At 52.2% G+C, this 14,729-nt stretch overlaps 7 non-coding genes and 2 pseudogenes across 7 annotated transcripts; all 9 read right to left on the bottom strand.

Moving 5' to 3' along the window:
- Window positions 1-138: 138 nt before the first annotated feature.
- Window positions 139-244, bottom strand: LOC132812658 (5S ribosomal RNA; annotated as a pseudogene).
- A 1,524-nt stretch (window positions 245-1,768) lies between these two features.
- Window positions 1,769-1,887, bottom strand: LOC132812656 (5S ribosomal RNA). Its single transcript, XR_009643751.1, has one exon. It is a non-coding gene; the product is annotated as a 5S ribosomal RNA (ribosomal RNA).
- Window positions 1,888-3,407: 1,520 nt separating this feature from the next.
- On the bottom strand, window positions 3,408-3,525 carry LOC132812648 (5S ribosomal RNA). The gene has a single exon (XR_009643749.1). It is a non-coding gene; the product is annotated as a 5S ribosomal RNA (ribosomal RNA).
- A 1,537-nt stretch (window positions 3,526-5,062) lies between these two features.
- Window positions 5,063-5,171, bottom strand: LOC132812651 (5S ribosomal RNA; annotated as a pseudogene).
- A 1,527-nt stretch (window positions 5,172-6,698) lies between these two features.
- Window positions 6,699-6,817, bottom strand: LOC132812645 (5S ribosomal RNA). The gene has a single exon (XR_009643746.1). It is a non-coding gene; the product is annotated as a 5S ribosomal RNA (ribosomal RNA).
- A 1,524-nt stretch (window positions 6,818-8,341) lies between these two features.
- On the bottom strand, window positions 8,342-8,460 carry LOC132812634 (5S ribosomal RNA). The gene has a single exon (XR_009643735.1). It is a non-coding gene; the product is annotated as a 5S ribosomal RNA (ribosomal RNA).
- A 1,528-nt stretch (window positions 8,461-9,988) lies between these two features.
- Window positions 9,989-10,106, bottom strand: LOC132812647 (5S ribosomal RNA). Its single transcript, XR_009643748.1, has one exon. It is a non-coding gene; the product is annotated as a 5S ribosomal RNA (ribosomal RNA).
- A 2,524-nt stretch (window positions 10,107-12,630) lies between these two features.
- LOC132812622 (5S ribosomal RNA) lies at window positions 12,631-12,749 on the bottom strand. The gene has a single exon (XR_009643724.1). It is a non-coding gene; the product is annotated as a 5S ribosomal RNA (ribosomal RNA).
- A 1,531-nt stretch (window positions 12,750-14,280) lies between these two features.
- LOC132812642 (5S ribosomal RNA) lies at window positions 14,281-14,399 on the bottom strand. The gene has a single exon (XR_009643743.1). It is a non-coding gene; the product is annotated as a 5S ribosomal RNA (ribosomal RNA).
- Window positions 14,400-14,729: the final 330 nt, after the last annotated feature.

The following is a 14,729-nucleotide window of genomic DNA, read 5'->3' as shown; positions in this document are numbered from 1 at the left end:
TCTGGTGCCTGCAGGCGACTGATGGCCGGCACAGCAGCAGCAGCAGCAGCAGCAGCAGCAAAAAATAACCTGCCGCTCCATTGCGTGGCACAACACAAGTGCAGAGGGGTGACTTGAGCAGCCCCTGCTGGCGGAAAAAGCCTACTGCACCTGGTATTCCCAGGCGGTCTCCATCCAAGTACTAACCAGGCCTGAGTCTGCTTAGCTTCGAGATCAGGCGTTTTCAGACTAGTATGGCGTAGGCACGGCCCCTTCTTTTCTCCCTACTTCAAGGCGTGCTGGCCAGCCACATTTTCTTTGCTGCTCTTTCTCTTTATCCCCTTTGTTTTTTTTTTCTCTTTTCTCTTTGCTCTTCCTCTCTGTGCGTGCTTCCCTCCCTCCGTCCCTCCAGCTGCCTTTCAGCCAGCCCTTGCCCACCAGGCTCCTGTAGTCTCCCACATCCCCACGCAGGCCAACTGCAAGCCCTCCCCTGCTTCATAAGGCTGCAGCCTGCATTCTCTCATCCTTCCGCACTCCTCCACGCCTCCCTTTCCCAATGGCAGGCAGTGGCCAGGGGGTACCGCAGGGATCACTACTGGCACCGCAGCTTTTTACCATATATCTTAACCATCTACAAGATGCTATTAGCCATAACATTAGCAAATTTGCTGATGATACTAAGCTGGCTGGCAGGGTGAAATGTCATCAGGATGTTAGCAGATTACAGGGTGACCTGGACAAGTTAGGTGAGTGGCCAGATGCAATTTAATGTGGATAAATCAATGGTTACCCACTTTGGTGCAAGGCAGATTACTACCTAAATGGAATCAATTTAGGTCAAGGGGCAGGACAGAGAGATCTGGGGGTTCCTGTACACCACTCAATGAAGGTAAGCATGCAGGTACAGCAGGTAGTGAAGAAGGCTAATAGCATGCTGGCCTTCATAACAAGAGGGATGGAGTATAGAAGCAAAGAGGTTCTTTTGCAGCTGTACAGGGCCCTGGTGAGACCACACCTGGAGTACTGTGTGCAGTTCTGCTCTCCAGATTTGATTCTGGCTATTGAGGGAATGCAGCGTAGGTTCACCAGGTCAATTCCTGGACTGGCGGGATTACCTTACACTGAAAGACTGGAGCGACTGGGCTTGTGTGTACCCTCGAGTTTAGAAGACTGAGAGGGGATCTGATTGAGACATTTCAGATCATCAAAGGATTGGACACTCTGGCGGCAGGAAACATGTTTCCGCTGCTGGGTGAGTGCCGAAACAGAGGACACTGCTTAAAAATACGGGGTAGACCATTTAGGACAGAGATGAGGAGAAACTTCTTCACCCAGAGAGTGGTGGCTGTGTGGAATGCTCTGCCCCAGAGGGCAGTGGAGGCCCAGTCTCTGGATTCATTTAAGAAAGAGTTGCATAGAGCTCTCAAGGATAGTGGAATCAAGGGTTACGGAGATAAGGCAGGAACAGGATACTGATTAAGGATGATCAGCCATGATCATATTGAATGGTGGTGCAGGCTCGAAAGGCAGAATGGCCAACTCCTGCACCTATTGTCCTCCTTTCCTGACTGCCACCCGCAGACAGCGTGCAGCCCCAATCCCTTTCTTTCCGTCTTTCTCGCTGATTTCGGCAGCGCTCCGCTCTCCTCCCCTCCCTGTCTGGTGCCTGCAGGCGACTGATGGCCGGCACAGCAGCAGCAGCAGCAGCAGCAAAAATAACCTGCCGCTCCATTGCGTGGCACAACACAAGTGCAGAGGGGTGACTTGAGCAGCCCCTGCTGGCGGAAAAAGCCTACTGCACCTGGTATTCCCAGGCGGTCTCCCATCCAAGTACTAACCAGGCCTGAGTCTGCTTAGCTTCCGAGATCAGACGAGATCGGGCGTTTTCAGACTAGTATGGCCGTAGGCCGGCCCTTCCTTTTCTCCCTACTTCAAGGCGTGCTGGCCAGCCACATTTTCTTTGCTGCTCTTTCTCTTTATCCCCTTTGTTTTTTTTTTCTCTTTTCTCTTTGCTCTTCCTCCTCTGTGCGTGCTTCCCTCCCTCCGTCCCTCCAGCTGCCTTTCAGCCAGCCCTTGCCCACCAGGCTCCTGTAGTCTCCCACATCCCCACGCAGGCCAACTGCAAGCCCTCCCCCTGCTTCATCAGGCTGCAGCCTGCATTCTCTCATCCTTCCGCACTCCTCCACGCCTCCCTTTCCCAATGGCAGGCAGTGGCCAGGGGGGTACCGCAGGGATCACTACTGGCACCGCAGCTTTTTACCATATATCTTAACCATCTACAAGATGCTATTAGCCATAACATTAGCAAATTTGCTGATGATACTAAGCTGGCTGGCAGGGTGAAATGTCATCAGGATGTTAGCAGATTACAGGGTGACCTGGACAAGTTAGGTGAGTGGCCAGATGCAATTTAATGTGGATAAATCAATGGTTACCCACTTTGGTGAAGGCAGATTACTACCTAAATGGAATCAATTTAGGTCAAGGGGCAGGACAGAGAGATCTGGGGGTTCCTGTACACCACTCAATGAAGGTAAGCATGCAGGTACAGCAGGTAGTGAAGAAGGCTAATAGCATGCTGGCCTTCATAACAAGAGGGATGGAGTATAGAAGCAAAGAGGTTCTTTTGCAGCTGTACAGGGCCCTGGTGAGACCCACCCTGGAGTACTGTGTGCAGTTCTGCTCTCCAGATTTGATTCTGGCTATTGAGGGAATGCAGCGTAGGTTCACCAGGTCAATTCCTGGACTGGCGGGATTACCTTACACTGAAAGACTGGAGCGACTGGGCTTGTGTGTACCCTCGAGTTTAGAAGACTGAGAGGGGATCTGATTGAGACATTTCAGATCATCAAAGGATTGGACACTCTGGCGGCAGGAAACATGTTTCCGCTGCTGGGTGAGTGCCGAAACAGAGGACACTGCTTAAAAATACGGGGTAGACCTTTAGGACAGAGATGAGGAGAAACTTCTTCACCCAGAGTGGTGGCTGTGTGGAATGCTCTGCCCCAGAGGGCAGTGGAGGCCCAGTCTCTGGATTCATTTAAGAAAGAGTTGCATAGAGCTCTCAAGGATAGTGGAATCAAGGGTTACGGAGATAAGGCAGGAACAGGATACTGATTAAGGATGATCAGCCATGATCATATTGAATGGTGGTGCAGGCTCGAAAGGCAGAATGGCCAACTCCTGCACCTATTGTCCTCCTTTCCTGACTGCCACCCGCAGACAGCGTGCAGCCCCAATCCCTTTCTTTCCGTCTTTCTCGCTGATTTCGGCAGCGCTCCGCTCTCCTCCCTCCCTGTCTGGTGCCTGCAGGCGACTGATGGCCGGCACAGCAGCAGCAGCAGCAGCAGCAAAAATAACCTGCCGCTCCATTGCGTGGCACAAACAAGTGCAGAGGGGTGACTTGAGCAGCCCCTGCTGGCGGAAAAAGCCTACTGCACCTGGTATTCCCAGGCGGTCTCCCATCCAAGTACTAACCAGGCCTGAGTCTGCTTAGCTTCCGAGATCAGACGAGATCGGCGTTTTCAGACTAGTATGGCCGTAGGCACCGCCCCTTCCTTTTTCTCCCTACTTCAAGGCGTGCTGGCCAGCCACATTTTCTTTGCTGCTCTTTCTCTTTATCCCCTTTGTTTTTTTTTTCTCTTTTCTCTTTGCTCTTCCTCCTCTGTGCGTGCTTCCCTCCCTCCGTCCCTCCAGCTGCCTTTCAGCCAGCCCTTGCCCACCAGGCTCCTGTAGTCTCCCACATCCCCACGCAGGCCAACTGCAAGCCCTCCCCCTGCTTCATAAGGCTGCAGCCTGCATTCTCTCATCCTTCCGCACTCCTCCACGCCTCCCTTTCCCAATGGCAGGCAGTGGCCAGGGGGGTACCGCAGGGATCACTACTGGCACCGCAGCTTTTTACCATATATCTTAACCATCTACAAGATGCTATTAGCCATAACATTAGCAAATTTGCTGATGATACTAAGCTGGCTGGCAGGGTGAAATGTCATCAGGATGTTAGCAGATTACAGGGTGACCTGGACAAGTTAGGTGAGTGGCCAGATGCAATTTAATGTGGATAAATCAATGGTTACCCACTTTGGTGCAAGGCAGATTACTACCTAAATGGAATCAATTTAGGTCAAGGGGCAGGACAGAGAGATCTGGGGGTCCTGTACACCACTCAATGAAGGTAAGCATGCAGGTACAGCAGGTAGTGAAGAAGGCTAATAGCATGCTGGCCTTCATAACAAGAGGGATGGAGTATAGAAGCAAAGAGGTTCTTTTGCAGCTGTACAGGGCCCTGGTGAGACCACACCTGGAGTACTGTGTGCAGTTCTGCTCTCCAGATTTGATTCTGGCTATTGAGGGAATGCAGCGTAGGTTCACCAGGTCAATTCCTGGACTGGCGGGATTACCTTACACTGAAAGACTGGAGCGACTGGGCTTGTGTGTACCCTCGAGTTTAGAAGACTGAGAGGGGATCTGATTGAGACATTTCAGATCATCAAAGGATTGGACACTCTGGCGGCAGGAAACATGTTTCCGCTGCTGGGTGAGTGCCGAAACAGAGGACACTGCTTAAAAATACGGGGTAGACCATTTAGGACAGAGATGAGGAGAAACTTCTTCACCCAGAGAGTGGTGGCTGTGTGGAATGCTCTGCCCCAGAGGGCAGTGGAGGCCCAGTCTCTGGATTCATTTAAGAAAGAGTTGCATAGAGCTCTCAAGGATAGTGGAATCAAGGTTACGGAGATAAGGCAGGAACAGGATACTGATTAAGGATGATCAGCCATGATCATATTGAATGGTGGTGCAGGCTCGAAAGGCAGAATGGCCAACTCCTGCACCTATTGTCCTCCTTTCCTGACTGCCACCCGCAGACAGCGTGCAGCCCCAATCCCTTTCTTTCCGTCTTTCTCGCTGATTTCGGCAGCGCTCCGCTCTCCTCCCCTCCCTGTCTGGTGCCTGCAGGCGACTGATGCCGGCACGCAGCAGCAGCAGCAGCAGCAGCAGCAGCAGCAAAAATAACCTGCCGCTCCATTGCGTGGCACAACACAAGTGCAGAGGGGTGACTTGAGCAGCCCCTGCTGGCGGAAAAAGCCTACTGCACCTGGTATTCCCAGGCGGTCTCCCATCCAAGTACTAACCAGGCCTGAGTCTGCTTAGCTTCCGAGATCAGGCGTTTTCAGACTAGTATGGCCGTAGGCACCGGCCCCTTCCTTTTCTCCCTACTTCAAGGCGTGCTGGCCAGCCACATTTTCTTTGCTGCTCTTTCTCTTTATCCCCTTTGTTTTTTTTTTTCTCTTTTCTCTTTGCTCTTCCTCCTCTGTGCGTGCTTCCCTCCCTCCGTCCCTCCAGCTGCCTTTCAGCCAGCCCTTGCCCACCAGGCTCCTGTAGTCTCCCACATCCCCACGCAGGCCAACTGCAAGCCCTCCCCCTGCTTCATCAGGCTGCAGCCTGCATTCTCTCATCCTTCCGCACTCCTCCACGCCTCCCTTTCCCAATGGCAGGCAGTGGCCAGGGGGGTACCGCAGGGATCACTACTGGCACCGCAGCTTTTTACCATATATCTTAACCATCTACAAGATGCTATTAGCCATAACATTAGCAAATTTGCTGATGATACTAAGCTGGCTGGCAGGGTGAAATGTCATCAGGATGTTAGCAGATTACAGGTGACCTGGACAAGTTAGGTGAGTGGCCAGATGCAATTTAATGTGGATAAATCAATGGTTACCCACTTTGGTGCAAGGCAGATTACTACCTAAATGGAATCAATTTAGGTCAAGGGGCAGGACAGAGAGATCTGGGGTTCCTGTACACCACTCAATGAAGGTAAGCATGCAGGTACAGCAGGTAGTGAAGAAGGCTAATAGCATGCTGGCCTTCATAACAAGAGGGATGGAGTATAGAAGCAAAGAGGTTCTTTTGCAGCTGTACAGGGCCCTGGTGAGACCACACCTGGAGTACTGTGTGCAGTTCTGCTCTCCAGATTTGATTCTGGCTATTGAGGGAATGCAGCGTAGGTTCACCAGGTCAATTCCTGGACTGGCGGGATTACCTTACACTGAAAGACTGGAGCGACTGGGCTTGTGTGTACCCTCGAGTTTAGAAGACTGAGAGGGGATCTGATTGAGACATTTCAGATCATCAAAGGATTGGACACTCTGGCGGCAGGAAACATGTTTCCGCTGCTGGGTGAGTGCCGAAACAGAGGACACTGCTTAAAAATACGGGGTAGACCATTTAGGACAGAGATGAGGAGAAACTTCTTCACCCAGAGAGTGGTGGCTGTGTGGAATGCTCTGCCCCAGAGGGCAGTGGAGGCCCAGTCTCTGGATTCATTTAAGAAAGAGTTGCATAGAGCTCTCAAGGATAGTGGAATCAAGGGTTACGGAGATAAGGCAGGAACAGGATACTGATTAAGGATGATCAGCCATGATCATATTGAATGGTGGTGCAGGCTCGAAAGGCAGAATGGCCAACTCCTGCACCTATTGTCCTCCTTTCCTGACTGCCACCCGCAGACAGCGTGCAGCCCCAATCCCTTTCTTTCCGTCTTTCTCGCTGATTTCGGCAGCGCTCCGCTCTCCTCCCCTCCCTGTCTGGTGCCTGCAGGCGACTGATGGCCGCACAGCAGCAGCAGCAGCAGCAGCAAAAATAACCTGCCGCTCCATTGCGTGGCACAACACAAGTGCAGAGGGGTGACTTGAGCAGCCCCTGCTGGCGGAAAAAGCCTACTGCACCTGGTATTCCCAGGCGGTCTCCCATCCAAGTACTAACCAGGCCTGAGTCTGCTTAGCTTCCGAGATCAGACGAGATCGGGCGTTTTCAGACTAGTATGGCCGTAGGCACCGCCCCTTCCTTTTCTCCCTACTTCAAGGCGTGCTGGCCAGCCACATTTTCTTTGCTGCTCTTTCTCTTTATCCCCTTTGTTTTTTTTTCTCTTTTCTCTTTGCTCTTCCTCCTCTGTGCGTGCTTCCCTCCCTCCGTCCCTCCAGCTGCCTTTCAGCCAGCCCTTGCCCACCAGGCTCCTGTAGTCTCCCACATCCCCACGCAGGCCAACTGCAAGCCCTCCCCCTGCTTCATAAGGCTGCAGCCTGCATTCTCTCATCCTTCCGCACTCCTCCACGCCTCCCTTTCCCAATGGCAGGCAGTGGCCAGGGGGTACCGCAGGGATCACTACTGGCACCGCAGCTTTTTACCATATATCTTAACCATCTACAAGATGCTATTAGCCATAACATTAGCAAATTTGCTGATGATACTAAGCTGGCTGGCAGGGTGAAATGTCATCAGGATGTTAGCAGATTACAGGGTGACCTGGACAAGTTAGGTGAGTGGCCAGATGCAATTTAATGTGGATAAATCACTGGTTACCCACTTTGGTGCAAGGCAGATTACTACCTAAATGGAATCAATTTAGGTCAAGGGGCAGGACAGAGAGATCTGGGGGTTCCTGTACACCACTCAATGAAGGTAAGCATGCAGGTACAGCAGGTAGTGAAGAAGGCTAATAGCATGCTGGCCTTCATAACAAGAGGGATGGAGTATAGAAGCAAAGAGGTTCTTTTGCAGCTGTACAGGGCCCTGGTGAGACCACACCTGGAGTACTGTGTGCAGTTCTGCTCTCCAGATTTGATTCTGGCTATTGAGGGAATGCAGCGTAGGTTCACCAGGTCAATTCCTGGACTGGCGGGATTACCTTACACTGAAAGACTGGAGCGACTGGGCTTGTGTGTACCCTCGAGTTTAGAAGACTGAGAGGGGATCTGATTGAGACATTTCAGATCATCAAAGGATTGGACACTCTGGCGGCAGGAAACATGTTTCCGCTGCTGGTGAGTGCCGAAACAGAGGACACTGCTTAAAAATACGGGTAGACCATTTAGGACAGAGATGAGGAGAAACTTCTTCACCCAGAGAGTGGTGGCTGTGTGGAATGCTCTGCCCCAGAGGGCAGTGGAGGCCCAGTCTCTGGATTCATTTAAGAAAGAGTTGCATAGAGCTCTCAAGGATAGTGGAATCAAGGGTTACGGAGATAAGGCAGGAACAGGATACTGATTAAGGATGATCAGCCATGATCATATTGAATGGTGGTGCAGGCTCGAAAGGCAGAATGGCCAACTCCTGCACCTATTGTCCTCCTTTCCTGACTGCCACCCGCAGACAGCGTGCAGCCCCAATCCCTTTCTTTCCGTCTTTCTCGCTGATTTCGGCAGCGCTCCGCTCTCCTCCCCTCCCTGTCTGGTGCCTGCAGGCGACTGATGGCCGGCACAGCAGCAGCAGCAGCAGCAGCAAAAATAACCTGCCGCTCCATTGCGTGGCACAACACAAGTGCAGAGGGGTGACTTGAGCAGCCCCTGCTGGCGGAAAAAGCCTACTGCACCTGGTATTCCCAGGCGGTCTCCCATCCAAGTACTAACCAGGCCTGAGTCTGCTTAGCTTCCGAGATCAGACGAGATCGGGCGTTTTCAGACTAGTATGGCCGTAGGCACCGGCCCCTTCCTTTTCTCCCTACTTCAAGGCGTGCTGGCCAGCCACATTTTCTTTGCTGCTCTTTCTCTTTATCCCCTTTGTTTTTTTTTCTCTTTTCTCTTTGCTCTTCCTCCTCTGTGCGTGCTTCCCTCCCTCCGTCCCTCCAGCTGCCTTTCAGCCAGCCCTTGCCCACCAGGCTCCTGTAGTCTCCCACATCCCCACGCAGGCCAACTGCAAGCCCTCCCCCTGCTTCATCAGGCTGCAGCCTGCATTCTCTCATCCTTCCGCACTCCTCCACGCCTCCCTTTCCCAATGGCAGGCAGTGGCCAGGGGGGTACCGCAGGGATCACTACTGGCACCGCAGCTTTTTACCATATATCTTAACCATCTACAAGATGCTATTAGCCATAACATTAGCAAATTTGCTGATGATACTAAGCTGGCTGGCAGGTGAAATGTCATCAGGATGTTAGCAGATTACAGGGTGACCTGGACAAGTTAGGTGAGTGGCCAGATGCAATTTAATGTGGATAAATCAATGGTTACCCACTTTGGTGGAAGGCAGATTACTACCTAAATGGAATCAATTTAGGTCAAGGGGCAGGACAGAGAGATCTGGGGTTCCTGTACACCACTCAATGAAGGTAAGCATGCAGGTACAGCAGGTAGTGAAGAAGGCTAATAGCATGCTGGCCTTCATAACAAGAGGGATGGAGTATAGAAGCAAAGAGGTTCTTTTGCAGCTGTACAGGGCCCTGGTGAGACCACACCTGGAGTACTGTGTGCAGTTCTGCTCTCCAGATTTGATTCTGGCTATTGAGGGAATGCAGCGTAGGTTCACCAGGTCAATTCCTGGACTGGCGGGATTACCTTACACTGAAAGACTGGAGCGACTGGGCTTGTGTGTACCCTCGAGTTTAGAAGACTGAGAGGGATCTGATTGAGACATTTCAGATCATCAAAGGATTGGACACTCTGGCGGCAGGAAACATGTTTCCGCTGCTGGGTGAGTGCCGAAACAGAGGACACTGCTTAAAAATACGGGGTAGACCATTTAGGACAGAGATGAGGAGAAACTTCTTCACCCAGAGAGTGGTGGCTGTGTGGAATGCTCTGCCCCAGAGGGCAGTGGAGGCCCAGTCTCTGGATTCATTTAAGAAAGAGTTGCATAGAGCTCTCAAGGATAGTGGAATCAAGGGTTACGGAGATAAGGCAGGAACAGGATACTGATTAAGGATGATCAGCCATGATCATATTGAATGGTGGTGCAGGCTCGAAAGGCAGAATGGCCAACTCCTGCACCTATTGTCCTCCTTTCCTGACTGCCACCCGCAGACAGCGTGCAGCCCCAATCCCTTTCTTTCCGTCTTTCTCGCTGATTTCGGCAGCGCTCCGCTCTCCTCCCCTCCCTGTCTGGTGCCTGCAGGCGACTGATGGCCGGCCAGCAGCAGCAGCAGCAGCAGCAGCAGCAAATAACCTGCCGCTCCATTGCGTGGCACAACACAAGTGCAGAGGGGTGACTTGAGCAGCCCCTGCTGGCGGAAAAAGCCTACTGCACCTGGTATTCCCAGGCGGTCTCCCATCCAAGTACTAACCAGGCCTGAGTCTGCTTAGCTTCCGAGATCAGACGAGATCGGCGTTTTCAGACTAGTATGGCCGTAGGCACCGGCCCCTTCCTTTTCTCCCCTACTTCAAGGCGTGCTGGCCAGCCACATTTTCTTTGCTGCTCTTTCTCTTTATCCCCTTTGTTTTTTTTTTCTCTTTTCTCTTTGCTCTTCCTCCTCTGTGCGTGCTTCCCTCCCTCCGTCCCTCCAGCTGCCTTTCAGCCAGCCCTTGCCCACCAGGCTCCTGTAGTCTCCCACATCCCCACGCAGGCCAACTGCAAGCCCTCCCCCTGCTTCATAGGCTGCAGCCTGCATTCTCTCATCCTTCCGCACTCCTCCACGCCTCCCTTTCCCAATGGCAGGCAGTGGCCAGGGGGTACCGCAGGGATCACTACTGGCACCGCAGCTTTTTACCATATATCTTAACCATCTACAAGATGCTATTAGCCATAACATTAGCAAATTTGCTGATGATACTAAGCTGGCTGGCAGGGTGAAATGTCATCAGGATGTTAGCAGATTACAGGGTGACCTGGACAAGTTAGGTGAGTGGCCAGATGCAATTTAATGTGGATAAATCAATGGTTACCCACTTTGGTGCAAGGCAGATTACTACCTAAATGGAATCAATTTAGGTCAAGGGGCAGGACAGAGAGATCTGGGGGTTCCTGTACACCACTCAATGAAGGTAAGCATGCAGGTACAGCAGGTAGTGAAGAAGGCTAATAGCATGCTGGCCTTCATAACAAGAGGGATGGAGTATAGAAGCAAAGAGGTTCTTTTGCAGCTGTACAGGGCCCTGGTGAGACCACACCTGGAGTACTGTGTGCAGTTCTGCTCTCCAGATTTGATTCTGGCTATTGAGGGAATGCAGCGTAGGTTCACCAGGTCAATTCCTGGACTGGCGGGATTACCTTACACTGAAAGACTGGAGCGACTGGGCTTGTGTGTACCCTCGAGTTTAGAAGACTGAGAGGGGATCTGATTGAGACATTTCAGATCATCAAAGGATTGGACACTCTGGCGGCAGGAAACATGTTTCCGCTGCTGGGAGTGCCGAAACAGAGGACACTGCTTAAAAATACGGGTAGACCATTTAGGACAGAGATGAGGAGAAACTTCTTCACCCAGAGAGTGGTGGCTGTGTGGAATGCTCTGCCCCAGAGGGCAGTGGAGGCCCAGTCTCTGGATTCATTTAAGAAAGAGTTGCATAGAGCTCTCAAGGATAGTGGAATCAAGGGTTACGGAGATAAGCAGGAACAGGATACTGATTAAGGATGATCAGCCATGATCATATTGAATGGTGGTGCAGGCTCGAAAGGCAGAATGGCCAACTCCTGCACCTATTGTCCTCCTTTCCTGACTGCCACCCGCAGACAGCGTGCAGCCCCAATCCCTTTCTTTCCGTCTTTCTTCTCGCTGATTTCGCAGCGCTCCGCTCTCCTCCCCTCCCTGTCTGTGCCTGCAGGCGACTGATGCCTGGGGGGGGGAGGCATGGCGCGTTGCCTTTGCACAGCAACAGCAGCAAAAATAACCTCCGCTCCATTGCGTGGCACAACACAAGTGGCAGAGGGGTGACTTGACACCCCTGCTGGCGGAAAAAGCCCTACTGCAACCTGTATTCCCAGGCAGTCTCCCCATCCAAGTACTACACCAGGGCCTAGTCTGCTTTAGCTTTGAGATCAACGAGATCGGGGCGTTTTCAGACAGGTAGGAAGAAGGCTAATAGCATCAGCTGGGGGCCTTCATAACAAGAGGGATGGAGTATAGAAGCAAAGAGTTCTTTTGCAGCTGTACAGGGCCCTGGTGAGACCACACCTGGAGTACTGTGTGCAGTTCTCTCTCCAGATTTGATTCTGCTATTGAGGGAATGCAGCGTAGGTTCACCAGGTCAATTCCTGGACTGGCGGGATTACCTTACACTGAAAGACTGGAGCGACTGGGCTTGTGTGTACCCTCGAGTTTAGAAGACTGAGAGGATCTGATTGAGACATTTCAGATCATCAAAGGATTGGACACTCTGGCGGCAGGAAACATGTTTCCGCTGCTGGGTGAGTGCCGAAACAGAGGACACTGCTTAAAAATACGGGGTAGACCATTTAGGACAGAGATGAGGAGAAACTTCTTCACCCAGAGAGTGGTGGCTGTGTGGATGCTCTGCCCCAGAGGGCAGTGGAGGCCCAGTCTCTGGATTCATTTAAGAAAGAGTTGCATAAGCTCTCAAGGATAGTGGAATCAAGGTTTACGGAGATAAGGCAGGAACAGGATACTGATTAAGGATGATCAGCCATGATCATATTGAATGGTGGTGCAGGCTCGAAAGGCAGAATGGCCAACTCCTGCACCTATTGTCCTCCTTTCCTGACTGCCACCGCAGACAGCGTGCAGCCCCAATCCCTTTCTTTCCGTCTTTCTCGCTGATTTCGGCAGCGCTCCGCTCTCCTCCCCTCCCTGTCTGGTGCCTGCAGGCGACTGATGGCCGCACAGCAGCAGCAGCAGCAGCAGCAAAAATAACCTGCCGCTCCATTGCGTGGCACAACACAAGTGCAGAGGGGTGACTTGAGCAGCCCCTGCTGGCGGAAAAAGCCTACTGCACCTGGTATTCCCAGGCGGTCTCCCATCCAAGTACTAACCAGGCCTGAGTCTGCTTAGCTTCCGAGATCAGACGAGATCGGGCGTTTTCAGACTAGTATGGCCGTAGGCACCGGCCCCTTCCTTTTCTCCCTACTTCAAGGCGTGCTGGCCAGCCACATTTTCTTTGCTGCTCTTTCTCTTTATCCCCTTTGTTTTTTTTTTTTCTCTTTCTCTTTGCTCTTCCTCCTCTGTGCGTGCTTCCCTCCCTCCGTCCCTCCAGCTGCCTTTCAGCCAGCCCTTGCCCACCAGGCTCCTGTAGTCTCCCACATCCCCACGCAGGCCAACTGCAAGCCCTCCCCCTGCTTCATAAGGCTGCAGCCTGCATTCTCTCATCCTTCCGCACTCCTCCACGCCTCCCTTTCCCAATGGCAGGCAGTGGCCAGGGGGTACCGCAGGGATCACTACTGGCACCGCAGCTTTTTACCATATATCTTAACCATCTACAAGATGCTATTAGCCATAACATTAGCAAATTTGCTGATGATACTAAGCTGCTGGCAGGTGAAATGTCATCAGGATGTTAGCAGATTACAGGGTGACCTGGACAAGTTAGGTGAGTGGCCAGATGCAATTTAATGTGGATAAATCAATGGTTACCCACTTTGGTGCAAGGCAGATTACTACCTAAATGGAATCAATTTAGGTCAAGGGCAGGACAGAGAGATCTGGGGGTTCCTGTACACCACTCAATGAAGGTAAGCATGCAGGTACAGCAGGTAGTGAAGAAGGCTAATAGCATGCTGGCCTTCATAACAAGAGGGATGGAGTATAGAAGCAAAGAGGTTCTTTTGCAGCTGTACAGGGCCCTGGTGAGACCACACCTGGAGTACTGTGTGCAGTTCTGCTCTCCAGATTTGATTCTGGCTATTGAGGGAATGCAGCGTAGGTTCACCAGGTCAATTCCTGGACTGGCGGGATTACCTTACACTGAAAGACTGGAGCGACTGGGCTTGTGTGTACCCTCGAGTTTAGAAGACTGAGAGGGGATCTGATTGAGACATTTCAGATCATCAAAGGATTGGACACTCTGGCGGCAGGAAACATGTTTCCGCTGCTGCTGGTGAGTGCCGAAACAGAGGACACTGCTTAAAAATACGGGTAGACCATTTAGGACAGAGATGAGGAGAAACTTCTTCACCCAGAGAGTGGTGGCTGTGTGGAATGCTCTGCCCCAGAGGGCAGTGGAGGCCCAGTCTCTGGATTCATTTAAGAAAGAGTTGCATAGAGCTCTCAAGGATAGTGGAATCAAGGGTTACGGAGATAAGGCAGGAACAGGATACTGATTAAGGATGATCAGCCATGATCATATTGAATGGTGGTGCAGGCTCGAAAGGCAGAATGGCCAACTCCTGCACCTATTGTCCTCCTTTCCTGACTGCCACCCTCAGACAGCGTGCAGCCCCAATCCCTTTCTTTCCGTCTTTCTCGCTGATTTCGGCAGCGCTCCGCTCTCCTCCCCTCCCTGTCTGGTGCCTGCAGGCGACTGATGGCCGGCACAGCAGCAGCAGCAGCAGCACAGCAGCAAAAATAACCTGCCGCTCCATTGCGTGGCACAACACAAGTGCAGAGGGGTGACTTGAGCAGCCCCTGCTGGCGAAAAAGCCTACTGCACCTGGTATTCCCAGGCGGTCTCCCATCCAAGTACTAACCAGGCCTGAGTCTGCTTAGTTTCCGAGATCAGACGAGATCGGGCGTTTTCAGACTAGTATGGCCGTAGGCACCGGCCCCTTCCTTTTCTCCCTACTTCAAGGCGTGCTGGCCAGCCACATTTTCTTTGCTGCTCTTTCTCTTTATCCCCTTTGTTTTTTTTTCTCTTTTCTCTTTGCTCTTCCTCCTCTGTGCGTGCTTCCCTCCCTCCGTCCCTCCAGCTGCCTTTCAGCCAGCCCTTGCCCACCAGGCTCCTGTAGTCTCCCACATCCCCACGCAGGCCAACTGCAAGCCCTCCCCCTGCTTCATAAGGCTGCAGCCTGCATTCTCTCATCCTTCCGCACTCCTCCACGCCTCCCTTTCCCAATGGCAGGCAGTGGCCAGGGGGTACCGCAGGGATCA

The sequence above is a fragment of the Hemiscyllium ocellatum genome, unplaced genomic scaffold (assembly GCF_020745735.1).
Source record: "Hemiscyllium ocellatum isolate sHemOce1 unplaced genomic scaffold, sHemOce1.pat.X.cur. scaffold_2859_pat_ctg1, whole genome shotgun sequence".
NCBI lineage: Eukaryota > Metazoa > Chordata > Chondrichthyes > Orectolobiformes > Hemiscylliidae > Hemiscyllium > Hemiscyllium ocellatum.
This window is presented reverse-complemented; position numbering and strand designations above follow the sequence as displayed.